The following is a 22,861-nucleotide window of genomic DNA, read 5'->3' on the forward strand; positions in this document are numbered from 1 at the left end:
CCAGGAAGGCTGGGGTAAGAACGGAATGAACAGGTGGTGTTGTTGCAGGAGCACCCCCTGTGACTAGCATACAGCTCATAATTTATGCAGGATCGGACACAGAGCAGCTGTGCTCTCTGGTTCTATGATACAGTGGTTCTCTAGTACACTTGCCCATAATCTAGGCAGGACTGATTCTATTTTTAGATACCAAAAAGGAGGGATTGACTCAGGGAGTCATTCCCAATTTTTGCTTTTGCGCCCCTGGCTGCTCGGCCAGGGGCACTTATGACAGCAGCAAATGGTGCAGTGCAAAAGGACAGGTAACCATGCCCATGTTATTACCATCTTATTACCAATTTATGGTATGGTTGATGGTACAATATGGCTGGTAACCATCTCTGCTGTCATGCAAAAGAAAAAGCATGCTGCTGTGTAGCGCTGCTGGTCCGCCTCTGTCAGCGGCATCCAGTACACATACGGTGACATACACAAAAGGCAAAACAGTGTCCATAGTTGCCACGCTATGGCGTATGCCAGGGCAATTCTGGGAAAACGGGCTTGAAATGATTGTCTGCCATTGCTTTCCTGGAGGAAGGAATGACTGGCGACATTTACCCAGAATCCACCGCGAAAATGATTTGTGCCCCAGCAGGCACAGGGGTCTCAACCCAGAATTCACAGAGACAGCCTAGACTCAGTTAATTGTTCGCAAAAATGTATCTTTGCAAGGAATTCACTCCCTGTTTCCCATCTCACAGCTTCCACTGTCTCCAGACCTGCCACAGCATCCCCCTCGCAGAGGCTGGCAAAGATTAGGCGGCGAAAGAAAAAGACAAGGGACAAGATGTTCGAGGAACGTATGGGCTGCTACCTAGCAGAGGCGGACCAGCAGAGCCAGTGGAGGGAGACCGTCTCTCTGTGCCAGCGCTCACACAGCGAACGGGAGGAGAGGTGGCGTGAGGAAGACAAGCAGGCGACTGAAACGCTGCTTGGACTAGTGAGGGAGCAAACGGACACGCTCAGGCGCCTTGTGGATGTTCTGCAGGACCGCAGGAGGACAGAGCCCCCCTGCAGTGTATCTGCAACCGCCCTCCCCTGCCACAAAGTCCCATATCCCCCTCACCCAAAGTAACCAGGAGGAGGGGCGGCCGGGGACGTGAATACTGTCACTGCACCACAGCACAGTGCTCAAGTACCCAAAAGCTCTCATACCCTACATTTGCCGAAGTCCTTCACTTCCAGACTCACAGTAGTCCCAATCCCAGTCCCATCCCCTACATGTCTACTTAATTAATAAAAATGCTTTGCTGTTAATTACTGTTTCCGTTATGTTTTTTCAAAGAAGACTGTGTTTGAATGGGGGGCGTGGGGAAGGGGGTGGTTAATTGCATAGGTCACCTTTCCCAGGGTACAGACACGGGGGCAGGATCAGCAGCGGGTCACACACACGGTGCAGTCAGTAGGCACCCTGGTCGGTTTTTGGAGGTGGTTTCCAGGATCTGTGTGGGCGGGGGAGATGTGACTTTGCAGCGGGGGAGGGCGGTTACAGATCTTATACAGCGGTCTTTGTCCTGGACCGCTGAGTCACGCAGCTGAGGAATCTGTATCCGTCCTCCTCCAGCACAAGGTCACATATCCGCCCGCAGACAGAATTCCATAAAGAGGGATGGCAGGCTCCGTTGAAAGAAGCATTCCGGCACTGCGGACCGCTCTAGGAGCAGGAGCCTGTCATTCCTTGAGTTTAGAGGCAGTCTTTACATCACCGCACACCCTACCCAGCACAGCCTGCGTCCCAGTTTCAACCCTTTCACGAAAAGTCATGAATAAAGAAACCTTTGTTAAGTAATAATGGGACATGTATTTTATTTTTACACGTGTGCTGGAAGTGGGGTAACGGGTGAACGGGTATGTAACCGAAGAGGAGAGTCAACAGTAACTGGGTAAAGAAACAGGGGCAGGTTCAGCTTCTCTGTAAAGAAACTGAACAGTCACAGGTCACGCTGCTCGCTGCTCGCTGGTATTTGAAGAGTTCCTTGTCGCTGTCCCAGGCGCCTGTATAGGGCTTCATGAGCAAGTGCATTAGCGGGCAGGCTGGGTCCCCGAGGATGACTATAGGCATCTGCACATCCACAACAGTTATTTCGTGGTCCGGGAAGAAACTACCTTCCTGCAGGCGTCTGAGCAGCCCACAGTTCCTGAAAACACACGCATCATGAACCTTGCCCGGCCACCCGACGTTGATGTTTGTAAAATGTCCCCTATGGCCCCCAGTGCTTGCAGCACCATTGAAAAGTAGTCCAATTTCTCAGCAGCTGACTGTGGAAGAGGTGGACGATAAAGTGCGAGGAGGAGAAAACGGCGATGATCGCAGCGGGCTCCATGCTTGCAGTGCTATGGCGTCCGCGCTGTCACTGACCAGAAAAGTGCACGAACAGATTGCCCGCAGGCGCTTTCAAGGAGGGAGGGAGGGAGGTTGTGATTGACGGTTCAATGACAACACTTACCCAAAACCACCCTCGAAACATTTCTCCCCCCAGCAGGCATTGGGGGCTCTACCCAGCATTCCAATGGGCAGCGGGGACTGCGGGAACTGTGGGATAGCTTCCCACAGTGCACCGCTTCCAAAGTCGACGCTGGCCCCGTGAATGTGGACTCAGAAATTCGAATTAGTGTATTTAGTATGGATACACAAATTCAACTTCATAAGGTCGAATCCACAAATTCGAACTAAGTTGATTGGAAATAGTCTTGTAGTGTAGACAAGGCCTTAGAGCTTTTTCTCTTCAAACCCCTTATCCCAATCTCTGGGCCAACCTCCGCATTTCAGAGTTTAGAATTTACTCTCATCACCCTCCTATGGCACTTTCCATGTGAATTGGGCAAAGCAAGTAGGGGAAGCTCTGTGGCTAATGAAAACCAATGCTCTGGGTGAGGCCTGAACTCACACCCACAGCTGTATTTCCCCCTGCATGAGCCACTATAGGTGCTGCTTAGACAAACTTGGGCTGTAGGTGGTTATGCATGTCTGTGCTTCACCACTTTGGCTGCTCTGTGAAAAGCTGATGGTTCAAACAGAAGCTGGTGGGTTTTTGTTTTGTTTTCAGCAATTAGAGTCTAGTACATTTTAACAGGCAGAAAATGTCCTATTCTGGTCTAGCCCCATTTGACTCCTTCTGCCCATCTTCTTCCTTCCCCCTCAGTGTCTTTCCTTCCCCATTGGGGACATGCAGAGATGAACCCCAGTCAGTCTGTGTCACAGAGAGTCTGTATCTCCTAAGGAATGTGGGTGAAGGATTCCAGCTGAATTAACGCTGCTCACCTGGGTTAGAAACATTTGTTTCTTTCGAGCAGATAGTGGGAAATGGGACATTAATTCAGACCCAGGAGGCAAGGCAGAGGCTTCATGATCTTGATCTCCATGAAGGGAGAGAGGATCCCCAGGAAGGAACAGAGCTTCCTTTAGTCTCAAGCTGGGTCTCCTGGAAATTGGAAAAGACCCTTGGTCACTGAGGATCTCATGGGATGCGCTGCTCCAGAGGCTCGAGAGTCCTGGGTGCAGGGAGGGTGTCACTGCACAGTCTGAAATGGAAGGGAGGACCCTGGAAGGTAAGGGGAGGAACAGAAAATGGAGAGGAATGAAACAGAATGAACGCCTCTTCTCTCTCCCATCCCCAACCCAGCAAGAACTGTTATCAGTGGGGAAACTCCCCATGATGAATGGCAGAGACCACAGAGACATTCGCCTCATGCTGAGAAGTAAGGTGACCAATCACCAAGTGTGAAAAATCAGAGACTTTCACCAGATGCATTGGTGGTATAGTGGTGAGCATAGCTACTTTCCAAGCAGGTGACCTGGGTTCAATTCCCAGCCAATGCAATGATATGATTATTCCTGCCCTGCGAATTGGTTTACTTTCAGTCACCTTGTATCAGTTTATCAATGGAATGAGAGAATCAGTGTCCCAAATCCCAACAGGTCATTAAACACCCAGTGGAGGAAGAAAGGGGTGGGACTATATAATAAGCAGTTGGAGTCATCCTGGTATTACAATGCTTGGTTTATTATTTTTTTTAATTTCCTTTACTTCCCTCTCCCTTTTAGACTCAGAGCCTTTAAGGTCAGAAGGGATCAGTGTGATCATCTAGTCTGACCTGCTGCACCTTGCAGGCCAAAAGACCCCACCCACCCACTCCTCGAATAGACCCGGGAGGGGAGGCAGCTCCGTGCTCTGCCCCTACCCCAGGCAGCACATGGAGGCCCTCTGCTCCCCTCCTCCCCCAACGGGTGTGCAGAGATGTGCCAGCAGCACTAAGGTGGCTCCATGCCCACTCTACCTCCGTCCCTCCGTGCCGCTCCCAGAAGTGGCTGGCATGTCCCAGCATCCCCTGGGGTGGGGGGAGTGTCTCCACGTGCTGCCCCTGCCCCGAGCACCAACTCTGCAGCTCCCATTGGCCAGGAACTGTAGCCAATGGGAGCTCTGGAGGCAGCACCTGCAGACAGCAGCACATGGAGATCCCCTGGCCCCACTCATCTACGAGCTGCTGCCAGAGGGTTGTGTGTACCGGTCACTTTGGAAGCTGCACCACCCCTCCTGCACCCCACCCCCACCCCCAGCGCAGAGCCCAAACCCAAATTGCCTCCCAGTGCTTTGCTTGTCTTCCTTTCACCAGAACCATCCTTCTTCTCCTGGGCTGCAAGTAGCCACCCCTGGGAAGCCAAGAGGCAGGCACAGGATTCTGCAAGGTAAGTGTCCCCCAGCGCCGCGATGGGCGGTGCGATGAAGGTAAGTCTTCCTGAGGCGCGATGGAATGTAACGCAGCAAACCACTGGCCAGGCGGTCGGGGCGAAGGGCATTCACTGGAGGTACAAGCTTGTGAGTGACTCCTGAGCACAGGGCCCCTTCCCCTTTTAAGGACCTGCTCCTCATGGCCTGTGACTGGAGATGACTCGGCTGCATCTGGTGGGTCACACTCCACCTTGGGCAATGTCCATGCTCTGGGTGTGTGATCGCTGCCTAATGAGAGTCCCAGACACCTTGTCTATCTAGGAGCTCTTCTGATCTTCCAGCTGTTCAACCAGCCCATTCATCCCACAAGCATTGCAGGAGGGAGCGGGAGGGGGAGGGGGAAAGCCACTTCACAGGCATTCAGAGAGGGAGAGGAGACAAAAATGGGAATGGGGGAAGTATAACAGACCTATTGAGCAATAGAAATCACTGCTGCTCCTACAACAGCAGGGACAGGCCACTCGGAGTTGGGAAAAATTAAGCCATCATGTTTCTACCTGGTTTTGAACAAGGGACCTTTTGCATGTTAGGCAAACATGATAACCACTACACTACAGAAACTCTGTTGCAGGGCTCTGCCCCTCCCTTCATAAGAACAGAAGAATGGCCAGACTGGGTCAGACCAAAGGTCCATCCAACCCCATATCCTATCTGCCAACAGTGGGCAATGCCAGGTGTCCCAGAGGGAGTGAACCTAACAAGTAATGATCAAGTGATCTCTCTCCTGCCATCCATCTCCACCCTCTGACAAACAGAGGCTAGGGATACCATTCTTACCCAGGCTGCCTAATAGCCATTAATGGACTTAACCTTCATTAATTTATCTGCAAAAATAATGAGGAGTACTTGTGGCACCTTAGAGACTAACAAACTTATTTGAGCATAAGCTTTCGTGGGCTAAAATCCACTTAATCAGATGCATACAGTGGAAAATACAGCAGGAAGATATATATATATATACACAGACAACATGAAAAAATGGGTGTTGCCATCCACAGTGAGCAGTTAAGGTGAGCTATTATCAGCAGGAGAAAAAAACTTGTAGTGATAATCAGGATGGCCCATTTCCAACAGTTGACAAGAAGGTGTGAGTAACAGTAGGGGGACAAATAAACATGGGGAAATAGTTTGACTTTGTGTAATGACTCACCCACTCCCAGTCTTTATTCAAGCCTAATTTAATGGTGTCCAGTTTGCAAATTAATTCCAATTCAGCATCTCTTGTGGGAGTCTGTTGTTGAAGGTTTTTTGTTGTAATATTGCGACGTTTAGGTCTGTAATCGAGTGACCAGGGAGATTGAAGTGTTCTCTGGCTGTGTTTGAATGTTATAATTCTTGATGTCTGATTTGTGTCCATTTATTCTTTTATGTAGAGACTCTCTGGTTTGGCCAATGTACATGGCAGAGAGGCATTGCTGGCACATGATGGCACATATCACATTGGTAGATGTGCAGGTGAATGAGCCCCTGATGGCATGGCTGATGGTGATTAGGTCCTATGATGGTGTCCCCTGAATAGATATGTGGACAGAGTTGGCAATGGGCTTTGTTGCAAGGATAGGTTCCTGGGTTAGTGTTTTTGTTGTGTGGTTGCTGGTAAGTATTTGCTTCAGGTTGGGTGGCTGTCAGTAAGCAAGGACTGGCCTGTCTCCCAAGATCTGTGAGAGTGGGGGATTGTCCTTCAGGATGGGTTGTAGATCCTTGATGATGCACTGGAGAGGTTTTAGTTGGGGGCTGAAGGTGATGGCTAGTGGGGTTCTGTTCCTTTCTTTGTTGGGCCTGTATTGTAGTAGGTGACTTCTGGGTACTCTTCTGGCTCTGTCAATCTGCTTCTTCACTTCAGCAGGTGGGTACTGTAGTTGTAAGAACGCTTGATAGAGATCTTGTAGGTGTTTGTCTCTGTCTGAGGGGTTGGAGCAAATGCGGTTGTATCTTAGAGCTTGGCTGTAGACAATGGATTGTGTGATGTGGTCTGGGTGAAAGCTGGAGACATGTAGGTAAGTATAGCGTTCAGTATGTTTCCGGTATAGGGTGGTATTTATGTGACCATCACTTATTAGCACAGTAGTGTCCAGGAAGTGGATCTCTTGTGTGGATTGGTCCAGGGAGAGGTTGTAGGTGGGATGGAAATTGTTGAAATCATGGTGGAATTCCTCAAGGGTTTTCTTTTCCATGGGACCAGATGATGAAGATGTCATCAGTGTAGCACAAGTAGAGTAGGGGCATTAGGGAACGAGAGCTGAGGAAGCGTTGTTCTAAGTCAGCCATAAAAACGTTGGCACACTGTGGGGCCCTGTGAGTACCCATAGCAGTGCCGCTGACTTGAAGGTAAACATTGTCCCCAAATGTGAAATAGTTATGGGTGAGGACAAAGTCACAAAGTTCAGCTGTGACATTATCGGGGATACTGTTCCTGACGGCTTGTAGTCCATCTTTGTGTGGAATGATGATGGAGCGTCTACATAGCCAGACAATCCTGCTGTCAGGGTGCCAATGCCTGAGATGATGGGGCGTCCAGGATTTCCAGGTTTATGGATCTTGGGTAGCAGATAGAATAACCCTGGTTGGGGTTCTAGGCTGTCTTATTGCCAAGAGACGGAGAAACTCAGCCAGCAACAGGGGGTGCATAACACCGCCCTAGTGTGGGGGTGACAGCGCCTCCAAGATCCTGACACCCCTATTGGTTCCACTGCTGGTTGTTTTCCTTTTCCGGTGGGACTTTGGGCAAGTTGCTCCCGCCTCTAGGGCTCCATCCCCAGCAGGCAAATGGGGATTTAATACCTTCCCGCTATTGGAAAGTGCTGGGAGAATCCCCCAGCCAAAGCTGCTCTGACAGCGCTAAGCAGCATCTGACCATTCAAGGTCGGAGCGCACTGCCCAGGAGGAGTGTTTGGCTCTGGGGTTTCACTTCAGCCCAGTCTAGAGAGAGGGGCCCAGCCATGGGGTTTGGCTCAAGAAGACCAAGTCTCCAATTCGTTAAGGGCGTTTTGAATTCCAGTCCTGAGCTCCAAAGTGCTTCGTCACATTTGCACATTTTAGAAGCATGATCTCCACTCCATTTTCCAAATCATTCATGAAACTATTGAATAGTACTGGACCCCGGACTGATCCCTGACGGACCCACGAGGTGCCCCCTCTCTGTTGGGCAGCCAACCATGGAGAAGGGCCCTTGGAGTCTGGGCTTTCAACCAGCTCTGCACCCACGTGACACTGATTGCATCTAGACCGCATTTCCCTCGTTTGCTTGTGAAAATGTCCTGCGGGACTGTGTCAAAAGCCTTAGTATTCCCAAGATAGATCCCATCTACTGTTTACCCACCTCCACTAGGCCCGGAACCCTGCCAAAGAAGGAAAGAGGCTGGGTTTGGGATGATTTGTTCTTGACAAATCCATGCTCACTTGTCCTAAGAACCAAATTCTCCTGTAGGTGCTGCTGACAATCTGTTTAAGAATGTATGGCAGTATCTCTCCAGCTATGGAAGTGAGGCTAGCTAGTCTGCAAGTCCCAGGTGTCTCTTTGTTCCCCTTTGAAAGATAGGTCCTGTCTTGTTCATGGATGGGAAGATGTTCTTTTTCAGGGATCTCAGACGAGGACTGGGGCACAACACCTGGTTTGTTAAGGCCACAAAAATGGAGGCAGGAACCTCTTCTCTCCTGCTGGCAAAGAACCCCAGGTACCTAAAAGACAGGGACTCACACCCCTGAATGGGCTTTAGAAAAGGCAATGGTTAAAAAGTTTGGCCCCGACCATTTCTTGTTTCCGCAGACTAGACATTTTAGCAAACTTTAGAATTCCTTGGTGCTAAACACCGTGAAACTATCCTTTCTCCTTCACAGAGGGCTTTATCGCCCCTTCTCTCACTCAGGTTCACGACTGCCCAGAGTTTGAGAACTGTCCCTGTTCCCATTGGGCAGATGGGGAGGAGCCTGAGGTATAGAGAAGAGAAGTGACCTGTCACCAGATGGATCAGACTGAACAGGTTTCAGACCTCGAGGAGGCTCTTACCTTCTAAACAGGGACGGCTGTTTTCTAGTAAAATCACTCAAAGGGAAGGAGAAAACTCGAAAGAGGTTCCTCCTGGCGTTCACATCTGTGAACCCGAATACTCCCTCAGTCCTCAGAGAGAGACCTGGAGAAGGAGACTTGCTGAAGCAAAGCCACAGGGGTCTCTGAGGTTTCCCTGGCCCCTCGCCCCTCTCCTGCCTGGCTGATGTCAGCATCTCTCTGTGAGGTCACCACCTCCCCACTGCCTTTGACCAATAGGCTGAGGTCCTGCCAAAGGCCTTTGTGATGTCACTGCCCCACCCCTCCCTTGCTGGGCCAATGTCCTGCCTTTGGCCAGGCACTTTGGAGGTTTGAGCTACTCCCTGTGGATCACCCCACTCCAGGAGCGTTCGTTCTAGGCAGCAAGCCGGCTAGACAGGGAAACATCGGACGCTGCTCCCAATGCTACACTCAGTTTTTCAGAAATTAGTCAACTTTATGGCCAGAAGAGACCATTAGAGCATCTAATCTGACCCCCTGCAAATCACAGGCCTCCTGTATGACACAAGAGCTACTTTGGGGGCAAACACATTCCAGAAAGGCATCTAGTCTTCATTAAATGACATCAGGAGATGGAGAATCCATCACTTTCCTTGGTAGCTTGTTCCTGTGGTGAATCATCCTGACTGTTGAATATTTCTGCCTTAGTTGTAACATGAATTTGTCTCTTTTCACCTTCCAGCCATTGGGTCTTGTTATTCCTTTCTCTGCTCAATTAAAGAGCCCTTTAATACCCAATATTTTCTCTCCATTAAGGCACTTCAAGACTTCAATGAAGTCGCCTTTCAATCTTCTTTTGATAAGCTAAGCAGGTTGAGCTCTTTCAATAGCTCACTAGAAGGCATTTTTCTCCAGCCCTCAGAACATTTGGTGGCTCTTTGCTGCCCCAGCTCCAATTTCACAACATCTTTTTCACATGAGGACACCAAAACTGGAGGCAGAATTCCAGTATCACTCTCACTGATGCCATGTCACCTCCTGTGACGTTATTGACATAATCTGTAACCGTATAGATCACCGTTGCGACCACTGTTCTATTTGTAGCCACTATTGTAGAAAGGTTGTCGCGTAAGGGGTCTATGGAGAGGTCCTGATTGAATGATTATAATTATGCTATTTCTAGATGTGTATCATTTTTATAGTTGACGTTATGAATTCCTGCCCATTTCCCCACTGCCTGGAGCATGGCTAGAGTGTGTCTGTGGTTAATGATGTTGCTGTAGATTGTTCGTTTCCTGCCTTGGCAATTCAGATAGTGCCTGTTCCCAACATATCTCCAGCACATCATCAGTTCCAATAACAAGGGCAGCTTTTCTCTGGGGCACTGAGATTTTTTTGGGAGATGGTGGCTCCTTTCTTTCCTCACCTTGGAGTAAACTCAGCTTTTTATTCCATGGTTCATGTTTTATGGAATAACAACATCAGCATGAAGAAAGAGGAGAGGGAATATCTCACTGCCAGGGCTGAAGGTGGCCATGTCTCCTCTGTTTGACCGTTGCCATTGCAGGAGAGAAGGTGTCAATGGAATCGAATGCCCTGGCTCAGACAAGAGACACTGGGAGGTTTTGCTGTTCATGGATCCATGCAAAGGACATTGTGTCTCTGTGTGAAAATAGGGAGGGAAATGAAACACCCACCTGGTGGTGCCCAAGGCGGAAGGGACCCCTATCGGATTAGAACAGGACACGTTCTCAAGCAGCATGTTTCTTACTCTGCCCATCTGTCAGGTTTGATGATTATCGATGGAAATATTTTGCCATTGGGTCCTGTGTTTACACAGACATCGACATTTACCAACAAACACGTAATTCTCCCCGTCCTGCCTAGCCTGCCGGGGGGGAGTGTAGAAGGACAGAGTCACTCTGCCCAGTGCCCGTGCCAGGCCTGGGCTCTCCATGCTGCCCACTTCCCACAACGCTGGGATCCTTCCCTGACCTCCCACAGACCTCTGCCCCCGACCCCCACTGCTGGGCTCCCCTCCCCACACTGTCCAACTCCCCTGCTTCCAGGATCCCTCCCCTCTGCCCTCCTCCCCACTGAGCAAAAACTTGACATTATTGCAGGGCCGCCCACAGGATTCAGGGGGCCTGGGGGCAAAACAATTTTGGGGGCCCCTTCCAGACAAAAAAGTTGCAATGCTGTAGAATACTGGATTCCCGTGGGCAGCGGCGTAGCCAGGGTCTCACATGAGGGGAAGCGAACACATAAAAAAAGGCACCACCCAACATATCAAATTACTAATTACATCCGCTCCATCCCACTTCCTGCCCCCTTCAGAACCCCCAACACCCCCCCACTCCTTGTCCCCTGACTGCCCCCTCCTGGGACCCCGGTCCCTGACTGCCCCCTAGAATCCTACCTGTCCCCTGACTGCCCCGACCCTTATCCACACCCCTGCCCCCAGACAGACTGCCAGGACTCCCACACCTATCCAACCACTCCCCGCCCCCTGACAGGACCCCCAATATACACCAAGACACACCCCGTAATCCAAAGTGTGTGTGGGGGGGGGGGACGAGGGACCACGCACCACTCCTGCCATTGAGGGTACATGGGCAGCTGCTTCTGCCCTAGCACCTGGCTCTAGTGTGTAGCCAGAAGCCCTTGTGAGCAGGCGGAGGGATCCTGCTAGCAAAGGGAGCGTTTGATTTTAGAGTCTGATCCAAACAGACCCAGCAGAGAACTCAACAATAGCCCTGCCTCTGCCATCCCAGCACAGAGCCCATAAACAAGAGAGGCAGAGATGTGCTTGATACAGTGCATGGGGTGGAGAGGGAGCACAGACCAGAGACGGGGCATGGAGAAAAACCAGAGAGGGAGAGAAGGAGAAAGTGAGGAAGGAGGAGAAGCCAGGACTGTGTCTCTGGAGGGAAGGTGTGTTCGGATGCAGCATGTTAATGAGCCCCTTGCAAACACAAGGGAAAGAAGCAGGGAAGGGATTGCAGAGGACAAGCAGGGCTACTCACTCAGTCTCCCCTGTGGCATTGGGTAGCAGGGCCCAGGAAATGAAAAATCTCTTAACCACAGAGAATTGTTAACTGCTCCCAAATCCTTTTGTGCCACGGCTGCAAGCTTAGAAGAGCTTAAGCTGTGAGCTGCATGGACGGCCTCAAGAAACCTCTCTTGTGCGGAGCCTCGAGCAGGTTTGCATTGTGTGACCCGGATGAAAAGCCCAGCAGAGAAAGCTTGCAACTGTCCCAGCTCTTTCAGCTGCGCTTGGGGCCTTTAAATCACTCAGGCTGCATCTTCCAAATAAAATGCATTAACAATACAGCTCAGGCAAGCGGGCTGGGGGCCAGGCAGGCTGCCCGGGCCAGCTGATAGCACTTCCCACTAACGGCTGCTTTTCTATGCTTGTGTTTTGCTGTTGGACAGAGGCCCAGACTTCCTCCCATCTAACCCCCCCCGCTCCCTGACTGCCCCAGCCCCCAGAAAGTCCCCACCCCGAACCATCCAACCCTCCCCCTGCTCCCTGACTGCCCCCCAGGACTCCTCTTACCACCCGGCAGCTCGAGCCGCTGGCTGCCTCTGGAGCCAAAGTGAAACACATGCCAGCACACAGCCCCTCCCCCGCAGCGTGCTGAGGCAGCGGGGTGTGTGTGTGTGTGCAAGGGGGGATCTGGCTGCTGGAGGCCCAAAGGCAGCAGCTCAATCAGGCCCCAGCGGCCAATCAGCAGTGCCGCACTCTGCAGGGGGGGAGAAATCCAGATCTTTCCACCTTATTCCAAATTCCTACTAAGGCGCCACTTTGGGGGAATGTGCTCAGTGGGGGAGCGGCAGCCCCCCCTGCTCCCCCCAGCTACGCTCCTGCTTGTGGGGGCCCCTGCAAGATCCAGGGCCTGGGGCAAATTGCCCCCCTTGCCCCTGCCTCTGGGCGGCCCTGCTAGCAGCTCTTCTGGGAGAGCAGGGGAGGAATGACTCCCCCTTCTCTAGCTTCTCCCCGTGGGGCTCTGGGGAGCAGGGAGGGTTGTGTGATAAATTCCATCCAACTCCCCCTTTGATCCAAGCCGAGGGGCGTCTCAGCCTCCACGATCCCCTTGGCAGGGCCAAACAAGGGACGTTTTCCACTGCCCAGGAGACCCAGCCAGGGACTCAAGGCCACCCCAGACTTTCCCTTTCTCCCTTCTGGGAAATCAAGTTCAAGTTCTACAAGGAGCTAAAGAAGCCTCAACCCTGCATCTGAATTAATGTCACATTTCTCACTGCCCGACACAAACAAATGTCATTTCAATCCCAGGTGCAGGGGCGGCTCTAGGCACCAGCAAAACAAGCTGGTGCCTAGGGCGGCAAAATCTAAGGGGCGTCCCCTGCGGCCGGGGTGGGCGGCAGGCTGTGCCGGCGGACCTGCCGCAGTCATGCCTGCGGGAGGTTCACCGGAGCCCCGGGACGACCGGACCTGCTGCAGGCATGACTGCGGAGGGGGCGCTCGTCCCGCGGCTCGGCTGGACCCGCAGCCGCGGGAGGTCCAGCCGAGCCACGCAGGACCAGCGGTCCCTCTGCAGTCATGCCCGCGGGAGGTCCGCTGCTCCCGCGGCTCCGGGGCGCCTCCCGCGCATGACTGCTTGGGGTGGCCAAAAACGTAGAGCCGCCCCTGCCCAGGTGAGTCCACTTCAGTCATTCCTCAGCCCCTTTCCTTCCCCCTCCTGCCTTAGCTTAGGGCATTGCACCACCCTGTGGCCGTTTCATGTCCCTCCTCAGTTTCACACAGAGACACAATTTCCTTTGATCCATGAACAGCAAAACCTCCCTGTGTCTCTTGTCTGAGCCAGGGCATTCAATTGTATTGACACCTTCTCTCCTGCAATGACAACGGTCAGACAGAGGGGACGTGGCCACCTTCAGCCCTGGCAGTGAGATATTCACTCTCCTCTTTCTTCAGGCTGATGTTGTTATTCCATAAAGCATGAACCATGGAATAAAAAGCTGAGTTTACTCCAGGGTGAGGAAAGAAAGGAGCCACCAACTTCCCAAAAAATCTCAGTGCCCCAGAGAAAAGCTGCCCCTGTTATTAGAACTAATGATGTGCTGGAGATATGTTGGGAAAAGGGACTGTCTGAATTGCCAAGGCAGGAAACAAACAATCTACAGCAACATCATTAACCACAGACACACTCTAGCCATGCTCCAGCCAGTGGGGAAATGGGCAGGAATTCATAATGTCAACTGTAAAAATGATACACATCTAGAAATAGCATAATTATAATCAGCCAATCAGGACCTCTCCATAGACCCCTTACGCGACAACCTTTCTACAATATTGGCTACAAATAGAACAGTGGTCACAACGGTGATCTATACAGTACAGATTATGTCAATAACGTCACAGGAGGCAACACGGCATCAGTGAGACTGATACTGGAATAGCCTCCAGTTTTGGTGTCCTCGTTTGAAAAAGATGTTGTGAAATTGGAGCTGGGGCAGCAAAGAGCCACCAAATGTTCTGAGGGCTGGAGAAAAATGCCTTCTAGTGAGCTATTGAACGAGCTCAACCTGTTTAGCTGATCAAAAGAAGATTGAAAGGTGACTTCATTGAAGTGTTGAAGTGCCTTAATGGAGAGAAAGGATTGGATATTAAAGGGCTCTTGAATCGAGCAGAGAAAGGCATAACAAGACCCAATGGCTGGAAGGTGAAAAGAGACAAATTCATATTACAAATAAGGCACAAATATTCAACAGCGAGGATGATTCACCACAGGAACAAGCTACAAAGGAAAGTTATGGATTCTCCATCTCCTGAAGTCATTTAATGAAGACTAGATGCCTTTCTGGAATGTGTTTGCCCCAAAAGTAGCTCTTGTGTCATACAGGAGGCCTGTGATATGCAGGGGGTCAGATTAGATGCTCAAATGGTCTCTTCTGGTCATAAAGTCGACTCATTTCTGAAAAACTGAGTGTAGCTTTGGGAGCAGCGTCTGAGGTTTCCCTGTCTAGCCGGCTTGCTGCCTAGAACGAACGCTCCTTGAGTGGGGTGGTCCACAGGGAGTAGCTCAAACCTCCAAAGTGCCTGGCCAGGGGCAAAACATTGGCACAGCAAGGGAGGGGTGTGGCAGTGACATCACAAAGGCCTTTGGCAGGACCTCAGACTATTGGTCCAAGGTGGTGGGGAGGTGGTGACCTCACAGAGAGATGCTGACATCAGCCAGGCAGGACAGGGGCGAGGGGCCAGGGAAACCTCAGAGACCCCTGTGGCTTTGCGTCAGCAAGTCTCCTTCTCCAGGTCTCTCTCTGATGACTGAGAGAGTATTCGGGTTCATGGACGTGAGCGCCAGGAGGAACCTATTTTGAGTTTTCTCCTTCCCTTTTAGTGATTTTACTAGAAAACAGCCGTCCCTGTTTAGAAGGTAAGAGCCTCCTCGAGGACTGAAACCTGTTCAGTCTGATCCATCTGGTGACAGGTCACTTCTTTTCTCTATACCTCAGGCTCCTCCCCATCTGCCCAATGGGAACAGGGACAATTCTCGAACTCTGGGCAGTTGTGATCCTGAGTGAGATAAGGGGCGATAAAGCCCTGTGTGAAGGAGAAAGGGGAGTTTCACAGTGTTTAGCACCAAGGAATTCTAAAGTTTGCTAAAATGTCTAGTCTGCGGAAACAAGAAATGGTCGGGGCCAAACTTTTTAACCATTGCCTTTTCTAAAGCCCATTCAGGGGTGTGAGTCCCTGTCTTTTAGGTACCTGGGGTTCTTTGCCAATAGGAGAGAAGAGGTTCCTGCCTCCATTTTTGTGGCCTTAACAAACCAGGTGTTGTGCCCCAGTTCTCGTCTGAGATCCCTGAAAAAGAACATCTTCCCATCCATGAACAAGACAGGACCTATCTTTCAAAGGGGAACAAAGAGACCCCTGGGACTTACAGACTAGCCAGCCTCACTTCCATAGCTGGAGAGATACTGGAATATATTCTTAAACAATCAGTTTGTCAGCAGCACCTACAGGATAATTTGGTTCTTAGGACAAGTGAGCATGGATTTGTCAAGAACAAATCATCCCAAACCCAGCCTCTTTCCTTCTTTGGCAGGGTTCCAGGCCTAGTGGAGCTGGGTAAACAGTAGATGGGATCTATCTCGGGGTTACTAAGGCTTTTGACACAGTCCCGTAGGACATTCTCACAAGCAAACAAGGGAAATGCGGTGTAGATGCAATCAGTGTCATGTGGGTGCAGAGCTGGTTGAAAGCCCAGACTCCAGGGGCCCTTCTCCAGGTTTGGCTGCCCGACGGAGAGGGGGCACCTAGTGGGTCCGGCAGGGATCAGTCCTGGGTCGGGTACTATTCAATAGTTTCATGAATGATTTGGAAGATGGAGTGGAGAGCCTGCTTCCAAAATGTGCAACTGACACCAAGCACTTTGGAGCTCAGGACTGGAATTCAAAATGCCCTTAACAAATTGGAGACTTGGTCTTCTTGAGCCAAACCCCATGGCTGGGCCCCTCTCTCTAGACTGGGCTGAAGTGAAACCCCAGAGCCAGACTCTCCTCCTCCTGGGCAGTGCGCTCCGACCTTGAATGGTCAGATGCTGCTTAGCGCTGTCAGAGCAGCTTTGGCTGGGGGATTCTCCCAGCACTTTCCAATAGCAGGAAGGTACGAAATCCCCATTTGCCTGCTGGGGACGGAGCCCTAGAGGGGGGAGCAACTTGCCCAGAGTCCCCCAGGAAAAGGAAAACAACCAGCAATGGAACCAATAGGGATGTCAGGATCCCGGAGGCGCTGTCACCCCAACACTAGGGCGGTGTTATGCACTCCCTGCTGCTGGCCGAGTTTCTCTGTCCCTTGGCAATAAGACAGTCTAGAACCCCAACCAGGGTTATTCTATCTGCTACCCAAGATCCATAAACCTGGAAATCCTGGATGCACCATCATCTCAGGCATTGGCACCCTGACAGCAGGATTGTCTGGCTATGTAGACGCTCCATCATCATTCCACACAAAGATGGACTACAAGCCGTCAGGAACAGTATCCCCGATAATGTCACAGCTGAACTTTGTGACTTTGTCCTCACCCATAACTATTTCACATTTGGGTACAATGTTTACCTTCAAGTCAGCGGCACTGCTACGGGTACTCACATGGCCCCACACTATGCCAACGTTTTTATGGCTGACTTAGAACAACGCTTCCTCAGCTCTTGTCCCCTAATGCCCCTACTCTACTTGTGCTACACTGATGACATCTTCATCAGCTGGTCCCATGGAAAAGAAAACCCTTGAGGAATTCCACCATGATTTCAACAATTTCCATCCCACCTACAGCCTCTGCCTGGACCAATCCACACAAGAGATCCACTTCCTGGACACTACTGTGCTAATCGATGGTCACATAAACACCACCCTATACCGGAAACATACTGAACGCTATACTTACCTACATCTCCAGCTTTCACCCAGACCACATCACACAATCCATTGTCTACAGCCAAGCTCTAAGATACAACCGCATTTGCTCCAACCCCTCAGACAGAGACAAACACCTACAAGATCTCTATCAAGCATTCTTACAACTACAGTACCCACCTGCTGAAGTGAAGAAGCAGATTGACAGAGCCAGAAGAGTACCCAGAAGTCACCTACTACAGGACAGGCCCAACAAAGAAAGGAACAGAACCCCACTAGCCGTCACCTTCAGCCCCCAACTAAAACATCTCCAGTGCATCATCAAGGATCTACAACCCGTCCTGAAGGACAATCCCTCACTCTCACAGATCTTGGGAGACAGGCCAGTCCTTGCTTACTGACAGCCATCCAACCTGAAGCAAATACTTACCAGCAACCACACAACAAATACACTAACCCAGGAACCTATCCTTGCAACAAAGCCCATTGCCAACTCTCTCCCCATATCTGTTCAGGGGACACCATCATAGGACCTAATCACATCAGCCATGCCATCAGGGGCTCATTCACCTGCATATCTACCAATGTGATATGTGCCATCATGTGCCAGCAATGCCTCTCTGCCATGTACATTGGCCAAACCAGAGAGTCTCTACATAAAAGAATAAATGGACACAAATCAGACATCAAGAATTATAACATTCAAACACAGCCAGAGAACACTTCAATCTCCCTGGTCACTCAATTACAGACCTAAAAGTCGCAATATTACAACAAAAAACCTTCAACAACAGACTCCCACAAGAGATGCTGAATTGGAATTAATTTGCAAACTGGACACCATTAAATTAGGCTTGAATAAAGACTGGGAGTGGGTGGGTCATTACACAAAGTCAAACTATTTCCCCATGTTTATTTGTCCCCCTACTGTTACTCACACCTTCTTGTCAACTGTGGGAAATGGGCCATCCTGATTATCACTACAAGTTTTTTTCTCCGGCTGATAATAACTCACCTTAACTGCTCACTCTCATCATAGTGTGGATGGCAACACCCATTTTTTCATGTTCTCTGTGTATATATATATATATATCTTCCTGCTGTATTTTCCACTGTATGCATCTGATTAAGTGGATTTTAGCCCATGAAAGCTTATGCTCAAATAAGTTTGTTAGTCTCTAAGGTGCCAGAAGTACTCCTCATTATTTTTGCAGATAAATTAATGAAGGTTAAGTCCATTAATGGCTATTAGGCAGCCTGGGTAAGGAATGGTATCGCTAGCCTCTGTTTGTCAGAGGGTGGAGATGGATGGCAGGAGAGAGATCACTTGATCATTACCTGTTAGGTTCAGTCCCTCTGGGGCACCTGGCATTGGCCACTGTTGGCAGATGGGATATGAGGTTGGATGGACCTTTGGTCTGACCCAGTCTGGCCATTCTTCTGTTCTTATGAAGGGAAGGGCAGAGCCTTGTAACAGAGTTTCTGTAGTGTAGTGGTTATCACATTTGCCTAACATGCAAAAGATCCCTGGTTCAAAACCAGGCAGAAACATGATGGCTTAATTTTTCCCAGCTCCTAGTGGCCTGTCCCTGCTGTTGTAGGAGCAGCAGTGATTTCTATGCTCAATAGGTCTGTTATACTTCCCCCATTCCCATTTTTGTATCCTCTCCCTCTCTGAATGCCTGTGAAGTGGCTTTCCCCCTCCCCCTCCCGCTCCCTCCTGCAATGCTTGTGGGATGAAGGAGCTGGTTGAACAGCTGGAAGATCAGAAGAGCTCCTAGATAGACAAGGTGTCTGGGACTCTAATTAGGCAGCGATCACACACCCAGAGCATGGACACTGCCCAAGGTGGAGTGTGACCCACCAGATGCAGCCAAGTCATCTCTAGTCGCAGGCCATGAGGAGCAGGTCCTTAAAAGGGGAAGGGGCCCTGTGCTCAGGAGTCACTCACAAGCTTGTACCTCCAGTGAATGCCCTTCGCCCGGACTGCCTGGCCAGTGGTTCGCTGTGTTACATTCCATCGCGCCTCGGGAAGACTTACCTTCATCGCACCATCCATCGCGGCGCTGGGGGACACTTACCTGGCAGAATCCTGTGCCTGCCTCTTGGCTTCCCAGGGATGGCTACTTGCAGCCCAGGAGAAGAAGGATGGTTCTGGTGAAAGGAAGACAAGCAAAGCACTGGGAGGCAATTTGGGTTTGGGCTCTGCGCTGGGGGTGGGGGTGGGGTGCAGGAGGGGTGGTGCAGCTCCCAAAGTGACCGGTACACACAACTCTCTGGCAGCAGCTCCTAGAAGAGTGGGGCCAGGGGATCTCCATGTGCTGCTGTCTGCAGGCGCTGCCTCCAGAGCTCCCATTGGCTACAGTTCCTGGCCAATGGGAGCTGCAGAGTCGGTGCTCGGGGCAGGGGCAGCACGTGGAGACACTCCCCCCACCCCAGGGGATGCTGGGACATGCCAGCCACTTCTGGGAGTGGCACGGAAGGGCGGATGTAGAGTGGGCAGGGAGCCACCTTAGTGCTGCTGGCACATCTCTGCACACCCGTTGTGGGGGGAGGGGAGCAGAGGGCCTCCATGTGCTGCCTGGGGTAGGGGCAGTGTACAGAGCTGCCTCCCCTCCCGGGTCTATTACAGGAGTGGGTGGGTGGGGTCTTTTGGCCTGCAAGGTGCAGCAGGTCAGACTAGATGATCACACTGGTCCCTTCTGACCTTAAAGGCTCTGAGTCTAAAAGGGAGAGGGAAGTAAAGGAATTAAAAAAAAGAAAAGAAATGAAGCATTGTAATACCAGGATGACTCCAACTGCTTATTATATAGTCCCACCCCTTTCTTCCTCCACTGGGTGTTTAGTGATCTGTTGGGATTTGGGACACTGATTCTCTCATTCCATTGATAAACTGATAGAACATGACTGAAATTAAACCAATTCCCAGTGGAGGAATCATCACATCATTGCATTGGCTGGGAATTGAACCCAGGTCACCTGCTTGGAAGGTAGCTATGCTCACCACTATACCACCAATGCATCTAGTGAAAGTCTCTGATTTTTCACACTTGGTGATTGGTCACCTTACTTCTCAGCATGAGGCGAATGTCTCTGTGGTCTCTGCCGTTCATGGTGGGGAGTTTCCCCACTGATAACAGTTCTTGCTGGGTCGGGGAGGGGAGAGAGAAGAGGCCTTTATTCTGTTTCATTCCTCTCCATTTTCTGTTCCTCCCCTTCCCTTCCAGGGTCCTCCCTTCCATTTCAGACTGTGCAGTGACACCCTCCCTGCACCCAGGACTCTCGAGCCTCTGGAGCAGCACGAGATCCTCAGTGACCAAGGGTCTTTTCCAACTTCCAGGAGACCCAGCTTGAATCTAAAGGAAGCTCTGTTCCTTCCTGGGGATCCTCTCTCCCTTCATGGAGATCAAGAGCATGAAGCCTCTGCCTTGCCTCCTGGGTCTTAATTAATGTCCCATTTCCCACTATCTGCTCGAAAGAAACAAATGTTTCTAACCCAGGTGAGTGGCGTTAATTCAGCTGGAATCCTTCACCCACATTCCTTAGGAGATACAGACTCTCTGTGACACAGACTGACTGGGGTTCATCTCTGCATGTCCCCAATGGGGAAGGAAAGACACTCAGGGCGAAGGAAGAAGATGGACAGAAGGAGTCAAATGGGGCTAGACCAGAATAGGACATTTTCTGCCTGTTAAAATGTACTAGACTCTAATTGCTTAAAACAAAACAAAAACCCACCAGCTTCTGTTTGAACCATCAGCTTTTCACAGAGCAGCCAAAGTGGTGAAGCACAGACACACATAACCACCTACAGCCCAAGTTTGTCTAAGAAGCACCTATAATGGCTCATGCAGGGGGAAATACAGCTGTGGGTGTGAGTTCAGGCCTCACCCAGAGTGTTGGTTTTCATTAGCCACGGAGCTTCCCCCACTTGCTTTGTCTCAGTAACATGGAAAGTGCCATAGGAGGGTGATGAGAGTAAATTCTAAACTCTGAAATGCGTAGGTTGGCCCAGAGATTGGGATAAGGGGTTTGAAGAGAAAAAGCTCTAAGAGTATAAAACCAGACGGTCTACAGGGGCAGGTTCGGTACAACGCCTCAACAGGGAGCCATTTGGGGGGGTTCACTCCCTCTGTTCAATGTCCTGAGAAGTATTTGAAGATGAAGATAACACCATGGCTAACAGGTGACTGGCATGTCCTGGGTTAAAGAAAGGGACCTTGGTTAATAGTCTGAAGATTTGCGTTACCATCACTGTCTGACCCCCCTTCAGTGTGGAGCAGGTTTGTATGTTGCTGGGTGGAACGCACAGACTCCTGGAGAGCAGAGGCAGCTGTTTCCATGGCAGAGAGCCTGGCACTTAGGAGACTTTCTACACTTGCTGTTTTGAAGCAATTCAGTAAAATAACAGTGGAGCTACAACGTCCGGTCCAAAATTTCAGCCCCCCTGGTGCAAAAACGCTATTTTAGGATCTACATCGGAGGCTCCCGGCACTAGGACACCTGACCAGAGAGCTCAGTGGGGGCGTAACAGCTGCTGACTCTGAGGGTCCCGGGCTAAATCCACTTGCAGGGGGAAGTGTTTTGATTTAATTGATGGATAATGAGCACCAGCTACCAGGGGAGAAGCCCTGAGAGTCGCTGCCACTCCAGCTGCTGCTAGGGCACGGGGGAGCCCCAGGGGGCCAGCTGCTGCTCTGGCCACCCCAGAAGTGCTGCCAGAGGCCACCAAGCTGTGGCTGCTCCTGCTGCCCTCGGGACCACTGGTCAAGTGGTCCCCAGGCCAGCCGCATTGGCCGCTGCTTGGGCGGCCCCTGGAGCCAGTTGATTGAGTGGCCCTGGAGTCAGCCACTGTGGCCACTGCAGAAGTCACGGAGGTTGCAGGAAGTCACAGAATCCATCACTTCCACCACCTCCGTGACAGACACGGAGACAAACCCCTCCCTGCTGTGACTGCAGTTCCTGGAAGGAAAGAGAAGAACAGAAAGTGACAAGAGAAGGAAAAAGAGAGAGTCCCTGTCACCTCTCTCCCTGCTGCCTCCCCCATTGTATTATGTAACCCCATCTCACTGGTTTCCCTGTGCTGGTGCCATGGGGGTGACACTAGAGTTCCGGGGATTTGGGGGGCTCTTCGCTTCTCAGCATTTCACACAAATTTGTCTTTGGGCTGAAGTTTCTCCTGTGGGGCCTCTCAGTCAGAGCTGTACCCCACCCCCTTCAGTGGGGGTGTGTGTAAAATGCAGAGTAGGCAGAGAAGTCGCCCATAAAGGGTCATATTGATCCGGTGACTGGTTCTGACCTGGGTCACACGTCCTCTGACACAGGCTCATGTGCAGAACATGGGAGCTCTGGCTTGTCCTAAATGCTGTAGAGTGTGAGTTCCTGGAAAGGGCAGGGGAGACGGAGCAAGAGGAGAAAGGCAGAGACATTGGAGACGAGGAATTGGGGGGAGAAGAAGGAGAGAAGAGAGAGACAATAAATGATTGAAGCAGAACAGGTGTCCCAACTCCATCTTGCTCATCACAGGTGTTCAGAGAGACAGGAAGTTGCAGGTTTTCCAGTGTCAAGTCTGAACTTAGATTCTAACAATGTGCGTTGAAATATCAAGGGGATCTCCACATACCTGATCTCTTCCCTCCTCACCTTTTTAGTATTAATTTTTATTTTGACGTGTTTGGCTTAACCATGATCTTCCCTTTCCCCACCTGTATTGCAATTTGGGGT

General features: G+C 50.9%; 3 non-coding genes across 3 annotated transcripts; 2 read left to right on the forward strand and 1 right to left on the reverse strand.

The window, feature by feature from the left end:
- Positions 1-3,787: 3,787 nt before the first annotated feature.
- On the forward strand, positions 3,788-3,859 carry TRNAG-UCC. The gene has a single exon. It is a non-coding gene; the product is annotated as a tRNA-Gly (tRNA).
- Positions 3,860-18,615: 14,756 nt separating this feature from the next.
- TRNAV-AAC lies at positions 18,616-18,688 on the forward strand. Its single transcript has one exon. It is a non-coding gene; the product is annotated as a tRNA-Val (tRNA).
- Positions 18,689-20,086: 1,398 nt separating this feature from the next.
- TRNAG-UCC lies at positions 20,087-20,158 on the reverse strand. Its single transcript has one exon. It is a non-coding gene; the product is annotated as a tRNA-Gly (tRNA).
- Positions 20,159-22,861: the final 2,703 nt, after the last annotated feature.

This window comes from Mauremys reevesii, linkage group 14 (genome assembly GCF_016161935.1).
Source record: "Mauremys reevesii isolate NIE-2019 linkage group 14, ASM1616193v1, whole genome shotgun sequence".
NCBI lineage: Eukaryota > Metazoa > Chordata > Testudines > Geoemydidae > Mauremys > Mauremys reevesii.